The 15,865-nt window shown below is 41.3% G+C and overlaps 1 non-coding gene across 1 annotated transcript; it reads right to left on the bottom strand.

The window, feature by feature from the left end:
• Positions 1-7,270: 7,270 nt before the first annotated feature.
• Positions 7,271-7,377, bottom strand: LOC115284460. Its single transcript, XR_003905214.1, has one exon. It is a non-coding gene; the product is annotated as a U6 spliceosomal RNA (small nuclear RNA).
• Positions 7,378-15,865: the final 8,488 nt, after the last annotated feature.

Here is a 15,865-nt window from a genome sequence, read left to right as displayed (position 1 = left end):
ATAGAAGGTCAGAGTCCAGTTGAGGGTTGATGGACGAGGTGGGTGGGAGACGGGTAGGGGAGTGATGGGTAGTAAGTAGGGTGCTTGTTATGACAAGTACTGGGTGTTGTATGTAGTGAGGATTCACCAAACCAATATTACTCCTGAAACCAACACTGTATGTTAACGAACATTTAAATAAAACCACAAAAAAACCCACCAGTTTTTAAAAATGAAAGTGAAATCTGACGTAACTTACCTTTGGTTTGTTCTGCTAAGTCCCACCAGCCGTCAGCTTCTCTGCAGAATTATTTCTCTTTGGTTTTCTCTTTTGTGAGGTGTCCTGTGAGGTTTGGTGCTTTTAATGAATGGCAGTTATTACTAAGGTGATTGTGACCCCACATGACAACATTGTTTGCTCACAGAATTTTATTTCTAGCCCGTATTACACCGCATCCAACTGCAAACAGCATAGAAATCCAAATCCAGTGAAATGCTGCAGGGCAAATAAAATCCATAGTATTTCTCCGCTAGAGCCTCTGTTGCTTACTATAAATATGGGGTTGTCTTCTTCACTTGGATACAACTGGAAGTTCCCCTTGGTGTCAGGTACCAACAACTTCCATTCTACGTCGCCTTCCATCCAAACCACCCCTATTTCCATTCATTTTATCGCCACCAAATTCATGCCCTCTCTTACGAGTTTGAAAAATTATACTCAAAGGAGTCTAGTTAAAATGCCTTTTAACAGAGTGACCCCAGGCACTCCCATTCTAGGAAAGGCAAGAAAGTCCAGGGGCTTCATGGCATCACACTTCAATGCAGTATTACCCCTGTTACTCAGATGCTGTCTGGACATTCTCTGCCTAAAAGACCTCATGGGTGCACTGTGTCACCTGCGCTGAGGGAAGCACATAGGACCTGTTCCCTTCAGGCCCCTGCTAGCCACTCTTGCTGGTTTTCACACAATCCCAAAGTAAATGTGAAAACTGTTTGCCACTGTAGGACTGGCCGCCCCACTCTGAGAGTCACCATCTGAAGATCTGGCCCTTCTCTGCCCCCCACTCCCACAGCCACATCCAGTCCAGGGCACATCCTGCCGTAATGTGACCTCCCACCAAGGGAGTGGCATTTTACCAAGGCCACCTGAGTCTCAGTCAAGAACCTTACACTAGACTGTTCTCACCTAGGACTCCCCCTTGCACACCTCTTCTTTTTATTACTTGCTGTTGATTTATTTCTTAGAGTGAATCTCACCATCTTCATTATATAACTACTCCTAGAATCTACAGTTCTATGTGCAGTGGTTTAGTCTTCGTTTTCTTACCATTCCCAGTGCTATCAGGGAGCTTTCCAAAGTGAGGATGCTCAACTAATGCTAGAGGAAAAGAAGTGACCAAGAAGTTTATTTTCTATAACTCCTTACTTAGTTTGAATGAGCCACCCAATGTTCAGGTATATATTATTTAATTTTAGAGCAAAGAGCACAAAGAAGAAGGCAGATAGTTAAGCACCCTTTACTTATGTTTTGCTACTTTGTGATCATAAATATTTTCCTAGGAGTTTCTTTCATATTCCCATGAAATACCCTATTCCATTGCCCTGTAAATTTGTTTTGTAGCAAAAAAAAAAAAAAAATTGAAGGCTTTTGAACTTGTTGACAAAAAAAGCAAACTCTTAATCTTAAACCTGAAGGGTAATAATGTGTTATCTATGGCATTAATAACCTTAGATGCTGAAGTAGAATTTCCTCAATTAAAATGAACAATATTTGAAGCTTTTTTTTAAAGGCCTACTAATTACTTATATGAAACAAAGAAACAAGAGAGAAAAGGCAAAGATCATCATTTTTTTCCCTCCAACCCCTAGGGCTCTACTCCACTCAGAAGATCAAGGGCCCTCTTCCACCCTGCAGAGGAGCAGCTGTCGCACCTGATTCCCTAGATTTGACACCAATGGTGGACCGAGGCCCTGGAAGGCCCTCGTCCTCACCAGCAGAGGCCATCCTGGCTGAGGCTCTGGAGCTCCCTCGAATCTTCTCATCTAGCAGGGCCTCCTCAGACAGCTGGCCTCACCACATCGAGTCTGCTGGAGTGGAGGTCACAAAAATCATATCTAGTTACAGCCGTTTGGAGATTCTGTGAGCTAATATTGAGGGACAGAACTCCATAGGAATCTAGTGTTCTGAGGTCATTCACACGTGCAGTCTTTGTGCTGTCAGGATCTGCAGTGCCTCCTACTAGTGACCTAAGTCCCCTGAATCTGGAGGCCAGTGGGTGACACCTTTGGGCACTCCTGACTAGAGTCTGCCAGGTCTGAGAGGGTGGTGGGATTGTTCTTTTATGTGGTGTTTGCCTCGGTCCTTAGTCAGAGTCTTCATGCTGGTTCTTCTCACAACCTGGAGGCCGATTCTCTCACACTAAAGCTTTTAATTTTTTTTTTTTAAGTTTGGTTTTGCTATAGAGAGAGACAGAGCATGAGCAGGGGAGGGGCAGATAGAGAGGCTGATATATAATCCAAAGCAGGCTCCAGGCTTTGAGCTGTCTTGTGAAAAACTGTTCCTAAGCAGAGAGCCCAACGTGGGGCTCAAACCCACAAATTGTGAGATCATGACCTGAGCTGAAGTTGGCGCTTAACCTAAGGAGCCACTAAGGCACCCCACTGAGGCTTTTAATTCCCTAAGACCACCTAGGAGTGTGTGAGGGTTGCCTCACATGGTAGACCTCCCTCTGGTCCCATGGCTGACAGTGGCAGAGGTATTCTGTGGTGTCTCTCTTTTATGGTTTGGGCAGTTCCTCTCTTAACATAGGGTCCCATGCATGATTCTTGGCATGGCCTTGAATTTCTCACTGTGCTTCCCTGAGGCTCTCCCTTGGACCACATCTCCGTGAGATGCCCTAAAAATAATGAGCGGGATTTATCATCCCAACATTCCTGGGTTTGTGGAGGGAAGACCTGAGTGGTAGGGCTCTGTGTGGCCCCTTCTGTTCTTGTTGGTGTCCTTTTACCCAGATTTGGAGTCATCAACTTGACTCTCGTTAGGGACAAGATTTCCACACTCTGATGACTGAGGCTGCTCCCATTAGATAAAGGCCCTGTCCTCCGAGAGGCCACTCCCTGTGGAAATAGGACACACCTAAGCTGGAAAGCTTAGCCCTGGGCCTCCTAGGACTGACAGGAAGGGTGGGACTCTGGATGTTCTCCTTGTTCTGGGGGAGTTGTCCCCTTGCTCCTCACTCACATTCCTCTGCTTGACTCATGACCAGCCATGACCCTACCTTCCATTCCCCGAAGACTCGATTTGTCAGGCCAAAGCCATTACATGCCTGGGCATTCCGATTTGGAAGTCCAGATGAGTCCTATCTGTCCAGGACTGTTGGGATCTTCTGAAAGATCATGGTAGGAGCTGAATTATAGATACTTCCCTTTTCTGGAGTGAGTAGCCTTTGCGGCCTTGCTCAGGATTCCAACCTTGGCTCCAGGTACTATACGAAACTGCTTCCTCTCCTAAGTTTGCCAGCCTTACAACAAGGATGTCATCTTCCTGAGACACTAGAGGGGGAAGTCAGGCTGCTACCCCCTGGCTTTCCCCTGTTAGAGGCTCCATGGGTCCTCTCTGTTATGGGAGCCACTCAATTAGCCCACAGTATCCCCCCCTCAAATGCCTGTTGGGATCTCCTCCTTGGCCAGAGTTTGAGAGTTTGAGCAGCTGTCTCAGGACCAAAGACACCCTGTCTGGGGACCCCTTGGATGACAGCAGTGTTCCTGATGGCAGAGAACCCTGTGTCCTATGTTTGGTGGCCATCTCCATTCACATCAGGATCGGCTCGTGAACTGGGGACAGGACCCAGGTGCCCAACCCTGTCTCCCGCTCTGAAGGTGACCCTACAGTCTTGCAGGGGCCCACCAAGGACGAAAGGAGGGAGCACTTGTGTCCCCCCCACAGAAGTCAGAGTCACCTGGTGCTGAGCACTTAAGACAGGGCTTCTCTGTCCTGAGTTCGTTCGGTCCTCAGGATGACGCAGAATCCCCACTTGGGCTCCGAGTAGGACCTGGGAGCACCCCCCCAGCCCCCCCCCCCCCCCCCCCCCCCCCCCCCCCCCCCCCCCCCCCCCCCCCCCCCCCCCCCGCTGCCACCTTGCCCTGACTGCTGGCTGCGGCCTCAGTACACAGCACTTACCACCCTTAGACCTGCTATTTGACAGACACGGCAGGATGTCTCAGAAAAGGACCTTCCTTTCCTGGGATTTTACGGGTTGACAGGAGGAAACAGGCCAGATTCTCTCAGGTCCCCTGTGTTCTGGTCCCGGAGGGGCCCAGACCCTCCCCGGCCAAGGTCAGGAGTAGCCACTCCGCATCACCGCTGTTCTGGGGGGTGGCGTCCCCCGGTCCTCATGAGGGGCCTCTCCTTCACTCCACAGGGCCTGGGCTTCTCCCTGTGCTGAGCTGAGCCAGCGTCCAGTGGCCTGAGCGGAGGCCTGCCATCCCTGCACCCCGGCCGGGTATGTGGAGGCAATTGGCAGTGATGGCCATGTTGGGGTCTTTGAGCAGAAACGGGGAAGGCCAGGGTCTGTGTGGGCCCGTGTTTTCTGGGGAGATGGGGATGGAGGTGTGGGCAAAATATCCCCAAAGTTGTTAAGGCAGGGCTCTTGTCGCCTTTACTCCTGAGGGGACGTTGGAACCTCTCTGTGTCCTCCTCCGAGGTAGCAGCTGTCTGACCAGGCCTCACTGCCCAGTGCTAGGAGGAAGTTGGAAGGGCCACATCCAGTCACGTGCGTCTGGCCCCCAGATTGACAGTGGAGGAGGTAGGCTCTGTGGGTGGGTTGGGGGTTGGGGAGGCACGTGGGCTAGATTTATTGGGTAGAGTTCTGCAGGACCAGCCCAGGGGCTTTCATTGAATCTTTACAGTTCCTGTGAATTCTCCCTCTGCTCTGTTGTGTCCCTAGTCCTGAGACCAAGCATCTCATTTCCTTCGCAACTTGTAGCAGGGAGTATTTGGGGTCCTGAGCTTAGTATCTCTACTTGGGGCCCTCCAAACGTGACAGAACAGGGACACTTTTGGTCTCACCTATGTGGTGGATGCACCTCTCATTACTCTCTCAATGTTCCTTTCACGTTTAATAGTTCCTTCACTACCTCTAATTAACTGATCTATAGGCTACTCCTCATACCAAAGACTTCAGTTCTGTGAGCTTCCTCATATGCGTTCCATCTCATCAGGCCTGAGGCTTCCCAGAAATGGCTGCCATAGGATGAGAATCCTGCTGAGTTCTCTTTTCTGGCTGAAGGAGCCCATTGGATTTCATTCAAGGAACTTGGGTTAAGGTAGGAAGTCTGGAATTCTTTCTTTTCCTCACTCCATACCTCATCACATACCCCACCAAGGTCCTAGGAGTCCCATGGGAAAGTGGGATGCGCCTTAGCCTGATCATTCTTCCTGGGGCTTCTTTTGGCTGACATCATTCATATTGTTCATAGTTTCTGCAGTCAGTTTTTATCCTTATGTGCAATTATTGGGATACTTGTTAGTAGTCTTTTTTATTTTATGCCTTTCATTCTATGAAGATGTTAGTTAATAAAGGCCTGTTCACCTTCACTGGCAAATTTTCTTTTTATTTTATTATTATTTTTTTAATGTTTATTTATTTTTTGAGAGAGAGAGAGATGGTGGACGAGTAGGGGAGGAGCACAGAGAGAAGGAGACACAGAATCAAAATACACTCCAGGCTCTGAGCTGTTAGCACAGAGCCTGACACAGGTCTGGAACCCACAAACCACGAGATCATGACTTGAGCTGAAGTTGGATGCTCAACCGACTGAGCCACCCAGGCACCCGTCACTAGAAAATTTTCAAGTGGTTATTAATACAACCCGTGGACTGATGCTGCTAAAACAAACTCCTACTTTGGTGCCTTTCTTGTATTACTCCTTGGTCCTGCCTCTTGGGCTCTGGGGAGCTACCTTAGATTCCTTTACTGAAGATGTAGAAATTCATTGTCCCAGGGAATACGGAAGGAATCAAGGGCTGAACTTACAACCTTCCCTCCAGTCAGTTCCCTCATCTGCCTCTCTTGCAGGCTACATACCATTCTCAGTCACAGCACATGCCTCTACATGCCCACATACATATTCTAGTTCAGGACAGAGTCAGTATTCCTCAGAGGCTTATCTTTTTTGTTGTTTCGGTCTTGTTCACATTTGTTTTTTTGTCCATTTTTCCAGGGTTGATTTTGATTATAGGCAAGAGCAACCTGAGTTTGTGTCATCTGTGTAGCTATAGGTGAGGCAGTAAATCTGTAAATATGTTAAAGAGAATTGACAGCTTTATAATATTCTGTTTTATACGAATAAACATTGCAGACTCCTTTTTTGAGAATTCTTTTTCATAAGTCGATTAGTAAGTTTTTACACTTTTCTCCCAATGAACTTGTAGGTGCCTTTTTGGTTTTGTTTTAGGTGTATCTTGGATATTATTGTTGCTTTCAGTGATACATTTTCCATTACGTATTTTAATTTGTTAGTGATTTTGTTTGCCAGATTCGTAATTGACTATATTGAATTTTTATATGTCATCTTTCCAAAGTTGCTTATGTATCTTAATAATTTCTGTATTGGGGTGCCTGGGTGGTTCAGTTGACTGAGTGTCCTACTCTTGGTTTCATTCAGGTCATGATCTCAGGATCGTGGAATAAAGCCCCACATCATGCTCTATGCTGAGCCTAGAGACAGGTTGGAATTCTCTGTCTCACCTCTGCCTTTCTCCCCCACTCACGTACTCTCTCTTTCTCTCAAAAAAAACAAAATACAGGGGTGCCTGGGTAGCTCAGTTGGTTAAGGGTCCAGCTTCAGCTCAGGCCATGATCTCCCAGTTCATGGGTTCAAGACCCGCGTCAGGGTCTATACTAACAGCTAGCTCAGAGCCTGGAGCCTGCTTCAGATTCTGTATCTCCCTCTCTCTCTGATACTCCCCTGCTCATGCTGTCTCTCTCTGTCTTTCAAAAATAAATTTAAAAAATTTAAAAAATTTTTAAAAATACTATTGTTGTTACCACATGTTTCATGCTACCATGAAAAGAATTGTTACAATTTCTTTTCATTATTCTTTCCTCGTATTTACTTTAGTATTCTTATTCTTGTGTAATGGTTTTGTGTAATGGGTATGCATTTTCGTCCACTTGTAGACAGTGGATTTAATACCATATATCTTTGTCTTCTTCTCAGCCCTATTGCAATGGTTCCAATTTAGTATATTAACTGTAGATTTTAGAAGATAAAAATTCATTTATTTTTTTAAAATATGGGTCACTTCGCAAATTCGCATGGCATCCTTGGGCAGGGGCCATGCTAATCTTCTTTTTATTGTTCCAATTTTAGTGTATATGCCGCTGACGGGAGCACAGAAATTCTTTTCTAATGCAAGTTTGCCAGAACGTATTATTTATTTATTTATTTATTTATACATTTGGGGGGGTAGGCAAAGGCTTTTTCTTGACCCTTGTACATAGTCCTGTCCCTGTCCCCCCTTTTTAAATTAACATAGTGATTTCCATTTGGCAGCATTTTCTAATGTTAATTCACTGTTATATTGGAAACACTGTGAATTTATTTTGGATATTTGTCTCTATGTATGTGAGCTTGGTTTCATTGTTGTTTTATTGAGGGATTCTCATCTGGTCTTTGTATTAAGACGAGGTAGCCTCCTAAAATGGTTGGATGACTCCAAATCTGTTTGTATAATTTAAAAGAGTTTACATGAGATGATTACTTTTTCCTTTAGTGTTCGGTGTAATAAGCCCCAAAGCCTAGATGGCCCTGGAATATTTTGATGTTGCCTTGGGTTGGACTGCTATTTCAGTTTTGTATTTTGTTGATTGAAGATTTCTCTTTCTCTGTGGGTCTATTTAGTCATTTATATTATTAACCTTAAAAATAAAGCCTCCAGTTATTTTTTAGAGGATAATGGGCTTATTTGGAAATCAAAAAGAATTTCAATTTGGGACTTGCAAGCTATTGCACAACTACAGGCAAGTCCAAGAACAAAGTCGAGGAATACTCTTATAGATGGAAAGAGGAGTTGGAGGCAGCTCTTAGAAAGGCCATTGGAATAAACTGGGAGTTTAAAGTGGCTTTTCGTTGGTGGAGTTGTGACAGTCTCTCATTGGCTGGGCTGTTGCTAGGCAAGGAGAAAGCCTTTTTTCTTTTGTTCTTGTAGTGAAGTCTAAGCCTTTCTGTTGGGAATGCATGTCTACCTGTCTCCAGTTGAAGACACGTGGTAGTACATGAGAACTCCCCCGTCTAGCCTCGCGACCCCATTTTAAATGAGTTTTCCTTTATTTAATTTCACAATGTGTTGATTAAAATGCTGCATTATTTAGGCATATATCAAAGACATTACAGGTTTAATTCCACACTACTATAATAAGTATTGCAATAATACAAGTTACATGAATTTTTTGGCTCCCAATGCATCTGAAAGTTATGTTCACACTATACTGTGGTCTGTTACTTGTGCAAATGGATTACATCTAAGAAAAAAAACAATAATGTGCACTCCTTAAATTAAAAATAGCTTAATGAAAACTCCAAGCTCCTGTGGTTCTGTTTATGTGGGATAGATGAAGTAAAATTTCTAAATGTTATTTCAGGTGTATATGCATTAAACTGGTTTTTATTCCTTATGCATGAGTATAAAATATGTGTTATTTTTATGTAATTTGAATGAAGTACAAAGTACTTTAGGTACATTTAAAAATATTTAAAATAAGATGGTAATTTTCAGATTGAAATTATACTGCAAGTAGCTGGGACTTAAGAAGTTGTACTAAATATTCAAATGTGAGTGTGTTTTACGTAGTCATCAAGGATAGTGACATGAAGGGGAAGAAAACTTTTCAAAGGATACCTGTTCTATTAGAAGTGAGGAAAATGAGAAGGAAATTTTTTTTTAATAATTTCTGGAAAACATTGAGCTTGTTGATTCTCAGTGAATGCCTATTGGATCAATTAATTGGTTGCTTTATGTGGTAAGACACCGAGCTGAGACACATATGATAATATGTAGTCCAAAAGCACACCTCGGAGATGCTGTGGATTTGGCTCCTGACTTCTGCAGTAAAGCAAATACTGTAACAGAGAGAGTCCATTGAATTTTGTGCTTTCCCAGTGCATATAAAAGTTATGTTACACTATATTGTAGTCTGTTAAATGTGCAATGCATTATGTCTTTTAAAAGGACATATCTTATTTAAGAAGTCCTTTATTAGTAATAATGGCAAACCATCATCCGAGCTTTCAGCAGTCATAATCTTTCTGTTGTGTGAGGCTCTTGCCTCAATGTTGATGACGGCTGGTTGATCAGGCTTGTGGTTTCTAAAGGTCAGGTTACTGTGGCAGTGTCTTAAAATAAGACAACAGTGATGTTTGTCTCATGTATGGGCTCTTCCTTTCACACACAGTTTCTCTGTAGCACGTGATGCTGTTTGATACTATCTTTACCAGGAGTAGGTTTCATCTCATGAAACACTTTGCTCACCCATAGGAAGCAATGCCTCATCCACTGAAGTTTTACTGTAAGATTGGAGCATTTCAGTCATATTTTCAGATTCTACTTTATGCTAGGCCCATTCTATTTTCACCTCATCTGCAATTGCTTCCTCCACTGAAGTCTTGAAATCCTCAAAGTCATCTGTGTAGATTGGAGTAACTTTTTCCCAACTTCTGTTAATATGAACATTTTTACCTCTTTTCTTGAGGTAAAACGTCATTAATGACATCTAGAGTAGTGAATTCTTTACAGAAGGCTTTCTTTTTTTATTTTTTTAGTTTTTTTGTTTTTTTTTTTTTTTTTTTTTTTTTTTTTTTTTTTTTTTTTTTTTTTTTTTTTTTTTTTTTTTTTTTTTTTTTTTTTTAGTGTTTGTTTATTTTTTGAAAGAGAGAGAGACAGAGCATGAGTAGGGTAGGGGCAGAGAGAAAGAAAGACACAGAATCCGAAGCAGGCTCCAGGCTCCAAGCCATCAGCACAGAGCCTGATGCAGGGCTTGATCTCACAAACCACAAGATCATGACTGGAGCCAAAGTCAGACTCTTAACCAACTGAGCCACCCAGGCGCCCCCATCCAGAAGGCTTTCAACTGACTTTGCTCAGATCCATCAGTGTGATCAGTAGCTATGGCGGCTATAGTCCTAGGAAACATATTTTTAAATCATAAGATTTGAAATATGAAATTAACTCCTTGATCCTGGGGCTGCAGAATGGATGTTGTGTTAGCAGGCATGAAAACAACATTAATCTCATTATACATTTCCATCTGAGCTCTCTGGTGACCAGTTGCATTGTCAGTAAGCACTAATATTTCGAAGGGAATTTTTTTTCTGAGCTGTAGTTCACAACATTGAGCTTAAAATGTTGCGTATGTCATGTTGTAAACAGGTGTGCTGTCATCCAGGCTTTGTTTTTCCACTTAAAGTGCACAGACAGAGTGTATTTAGCATATCCTTAAGGTTTCTAGGATTCTTGGAATGGGAAATGGGCTTTGGTTTCAGCCTAAAGTCACCAGCTGCACTAGTCCCTAAAAAGAGAGGCGGCCTGTCTTATGAAGAAGCTTTGAAGCCAGGCTTTGAGTTCTCTTCTCTGGCTAGGAAAGTCCTATATCGCATCTTCTTCCAATAGATAGCTGTTGGATCTATACTGGAAATCTATGTTTAGTGTAGCCACCTTCATAAATTATCTTAGCTAGGTCTGCAGAGTAACTTACTATAGCTTCTACATTACCACTTGTTTTTGTGTTTTTCCTTGCCCTTTTTTGTTGTGGAGATGGCTTCTTTCCTTAAATCTCTTGAGCCAACTTTTGATAGCTTCAGATTTTCTCTTGTGCAGCTTTGTCACCTCTCTCAGACTTCAGAGAATTGAACAGTGTTAGGGCCTTGCTCTGGATGAGGCTTTGGCTTAAGGGTATGTATAATGTGACAGGTTTGGTCTTGTATCCAGACCACTGAAATCCATGTTTTACTGTTGTGTAGTCATTGTAGTAGTGCTTTTAATTTTCTTCATGGAAATCTTTTTTACATGTAAAATTACACTGTTTGGTGCAAGAGCCTTAACTTTCGGCCAGTCTTGACTTTTGACATGCCTTCCTCACTAAACTTAATAATTTCTAGCTTTTGATTTAAAGTGAAAGACACGGAAATCTTCCCTTCACTTAAACACTTAGAAGCCATTGTGGGGTTACTAACTGGCCTAATTGTAATACTGTTGTGTCTCAGAATAAGCAGCCATGGACGAGAAGGACAGAGATGGGGGTAACAGCTGGTCAGTGCCACAGTCAGAATACACAGCATTTATTGTTTGCCATCTTATATGGGTGTGATTCTTGGAGCCTCCAGACAATTACAGTAGTACATCAAAGATCATTGATCACACTACCATAACACATGTAAGAATCATGAAAAATTATGAAATATTGCGAGACTTACCAAGATGTGACACAAATAGAAAGTGAGGAAATTCTGTTGAAAAAATGGTGCCAGTAGTCTTGCTTTCCACAGGGTTGGCACAGACCTTCACTTTGTTAAAAAACACAGTATCTGACAATGACCATAAAATGGGATCTGCCTGTATTTCGCTTTTCATATTCAAGACATGATACTTAAATCATGTTTATATTTATAGAAGTCTTTTATTATAGGGATTCTCCAACATATACAACGGTATGGAGAATAGAATAATGAATGCAATTACCGAACATTCATCAGCAGCAATCCTCACTTTTATAGTTAGAATTTTGTTCATATTAAGGTTTCGTTGTTTGTTTATTGGTAAGCACACTCCAGAGGTAAAGATGTGTGATTCCGTTAGGAGATTCATGATACCTGTTTTCTCCTTTGTGGGAATGTTACCAGTCATCGTCTTTATCCATAAATCCATTAGAGGTGGCAGGACGGGAATTTTCTCATTCTAAAATTCCTGAGTGCTTTTGATCTGAAATTCTCTGGGTAGAACTTCTTTGTCCATTATTTATCTTGTGATCTTGGTAATACTACTTACAGTTGTAAGTTGTATATCTATTCTGCACCTAAATTTTGTCCCATTGTATTTACCTAATATCACATATAACTCCTTCTTTCACTTATGATTATGATATTTATAAGAAGCATTTAGTAAATCCTTTCAAAGAACTAGCTTTCAGTAGTTGGCTCTTCTGTCTTCTAATTGATTACTTCTGCACTCATCTCTACTGTTTGCTACCTTTGCTTGTTTGCATTGAATATGCTGTTCTTTCTCTAACTCCTTGAATCATTTGGATGTTCTACACATTTTTGTCATCAGTGTAATTAATATAATAAATATCCCCTGTGTGTGCCACTTGGATTCTTTCCAGCAGTAGAGTACTGTGCAGCTTTATTTTCGGTGCTTACCTTTTTTACAAGTTGAATCTCTCTCTCTCAGTGCTTTTGTGATATTTTGAATATGTGTGTGTGTGTGTGTGTGTGTTTATGCCTACAGACACTAGGACTGAAACAGTTATTTAGAGGAAGTTTTGACTTTCAGACTTCATGGGGTGTTAGGCTTTATTATATTTCACTTATTAATGATAGAAGAAATTTGAACAAATTTAACTGCTAGTAAAAGAGTTGGTTTTTTCCTCCAAAAGTGAAAGTAAGTTTTCATGTGAGAAAATCAACAAAAATAATTGGCAAACTGCAATCGATTATCCAGGAACACAGAAAGTAGTCTATGGATATAACTCTGAGGGTATGTTTGTTTATTCAGAAGCTTTATTTTTTTTAGGCTATTTCAGGTTTACAGAAAAATTGGGCAGAGAGTACAAAGAGTTCCCATACACCCGCTCAGCCCCTTAAACAGTTTCTCCTATTATTTACATCTTGTCATGCATTAGTTGAGTGTGTTTATTAAAATTAATAACCCAACTTGATACATTATTAGTAACTAAAGTAGATAGCATACATTGCGGTTTGCTGTTTGTGTGTTTATGTTGTACATATTTTTTTGTTTAATGTTTATTTTTGAGGAAGAGTATGCACGTGTGCTTGTATACACACACACACACACACACACACGCACGCACGCACACGAGAGTTGGGTAGTGGCACAGAGAGAGAGGGACAGAGGATCCAAAGCAGGCTCTGTGCTGACAGCAGAGAGCCCGATGAAGGCCTGGAACTCATGAACCATGAGATCATGACCTGAGTGAAAATTGGACACTTAACCGACTGAGCCACGGAGGTTGTACGTTCTCTGGGTGTTGACTAATGTCACCATCGTTACAGTAGTATTCCTTACAGTATCACACAATAGTTCCACTGTGCTGAAAATCCCCTGTGCTCCACCTACTCACCCTCCCTCCATCCCCCTGAATCCCTCATCTTTTCTAAGGTCTCCGTAGTTTCACCTTTACCAGAATGTCATATATTTGGAATAATATAGTATGTAACCTTTCCACATAGACTACTTGCACATAGCAGCAAGCATTTAGCCTTTTTCTATGTCTTTTCACAGCTTGAAAGTTCATTTCTTCATCTCACTGAACAATATTATACTGTGTGGCTATACCACAATTTGTTTATCAGTTCACCTGTTGAAGGCCATCCTGGCCGCTTTCCTCTTTTGCCATTTATGAAGAATGCTTCTCTAAGCATTTGTGTGCGCCTTTTTGTATGAACAAAACTTTCCAACTCGTGGTTACACACTAAGTGCATTTGCTGGCTTGTATGACAAGAGTATGTTTACTTTGGTAAGAGTCTATTAAACTGCTTTTCCATGTGGCTGCAGCATGTTTGCATCCCACCGGCACTGAGAGTTCCTGTTGCTTTTCATCTTTTCCAGCATTTGGGCTTTTCTGTGTTTTAGAGTTAGCCATTCTCACAGGTGTGTAGTCATATCTCTGTTTTAATTCGCATTTTCCAAATTCGATATTGTGTTAAGCATCTTTTTATTTGCTTGATTGTAGAAAATTGATATCATTTTCTCCAAAGGAAAATGAGCCCATCTGGAATTGCTGTTTTCTCTTTGAGAAGGCTATTAATTATTGATTCAGTTTCTTTACTATGAATGGTGCTAATCAGAGGATCTGTTTTTCCTTGTGACTGTTTTTGGTAGATTTTGTCTTTCAAGGATTTGGTCCATTTCACGTGCAGTTTATCAGATGGTGGGCATAAAATTGTTCATAATATTTCTTTCTTCTCCTTTTAGTGTTTTGAAAATCATTAGCAGTGGTCTCTCTTTCATTTTTGATATTTCTTGTGCTTTTCTTTTCTTATTTAACCTGGCTAGAGGTTCATCAATTTTGTTAACATTTTCAAAGAATTGGCTTTTGCTTTTGTTTTTCTCTCCTGATATTTTTATTGTCATGGAGTTCTGCTCTAATATTTATTATTTCTTTACTTGTACTTGGTATTTAATGTGGTGTTCTTTTTCGGGTTTCCTAAGGTGGAAGTTAAGGTTATTAGATTAGATCTTTTTTTACTTCCTGTATATGCATTCAGTGCTACAGATGTCCTTCCAAACACTGCTTTTGCTGCATACCATGTTTTGTTTTGTTTTGTTTTTTAATGTTACTTATTTCTGAAAGAGAGAGGGAGATAGAGAGCATGGGAGGGTCAGAGAGAGAGGGAGACCCAGAATCTGAAGCAGGCTCCTGGCTCTGAGCTGTCAGCACAGAGCTGGTTGCAGGGCTTGAACTCACAAACTGCGAGATCATGACCTGAGCCGAAGTCAATGCTTAAGCGACTGAGCCACCCAGGTGCCTCCAGGGTTTGATATACGTATTTTCATTTCATTTAGTTCACATTTAAAAAAAAATTTCTCTTGGGAGTGCTTTGAACCATTTTTATTTAGAAGTATCCTATTTAATCTCCATTATCTGAATTTTTATGCTATTTTTCTGTTCCTGATTTCTAGTTTCATTCTGTTATGGGCCTGTTTTAGCATACTTGTATGATTTCTGTTCTTTGAATTTGGTCATGTTTTATGGTACAGAGTGTGGTCTGTCTTGATGTATATTCCATGTGAGCTTAGAATAAAGTATGTTTTCCTGCTGTTGTTATGGTTTCTAAAAATGTCATTTAAACCTTCTTCATTGATGATACTCTTCAGTGTAACTGCACCATAAATAATTTTCTGACCGCTGCATTTTTCAGTTATTAAGAGATATGTTGAAGTCTCTTAGCTATATATGTGGATTTGTCAGGTCAGTGTTTTTTTTTTCCTCATGTATTTTGACATTGTGGTTTTTGGTGCATGTGCATTAAGGATAGTGATGTATCTTGGAGAATTGACCCCTTTATGAAGATCTACCTCTCTTTATCTCTGTTAATTTTTCTTGATCTGAATTCTGCTTTTTCTGAAATAAAAGTGGTTACTCTAGGTTTTCTTTCATTTGTATTAGAAAAGTATATGTTTTTCTGTCTCTTTACTTTCATTACTCTGTCAGTATCTTTATATTGAAGGTGAATTTCTTGTGGACACTATGTAATACGGTCTTTTTTTTTAATCTCCTCCAAGAATGTGTCTTTTAAGTAGTATATTTAGACCACTGACTTCTATATTTTTAAATATTTATGTACTTTTGAGAGACACAGTACTAGTGAGGGAGGGGCAGAGAGACAGGGAGACACAATCTAAAGCAGGCTCCAGGCTCTGAGCTGGCAGCACAAAGCCCTATGCAGGGCTCGAATTCAGGAGACCTGAGAGCATGATCTGAGCTGAAGTGAGACGCTTCACTGACTGAGCCACCCAGGAGCTCCTAGACCACTGACTTTTATTTTATTTTATTTTATTTTTTTAAAATTGTTTATTGTCAAATTGGTTTCCATACAACACCCAGTGTTTTTCCCCATACGTGCCCTCCTCCATCACCACCACCTCTTT

This window comes from Suricata suricatta, chromosome X, assembly GCF_006229205.1.
Source record: "Suricata suricatta isolate VVHF042 chromosome X, meerkat_22Aug2017_6uvM2_HiC, whole genome shotgun sequence".
NCBI lineage: Eukaryota > Metazoa > Chordata > Mammalia > Carnivora > Herpestidae > Suricata > Suricata suricatta.
The sequence above is the reverse complement of the archived record's forward strand: the minus strand, read 5'-3'. Positions and strand labels throughout refer to the sequence as shown.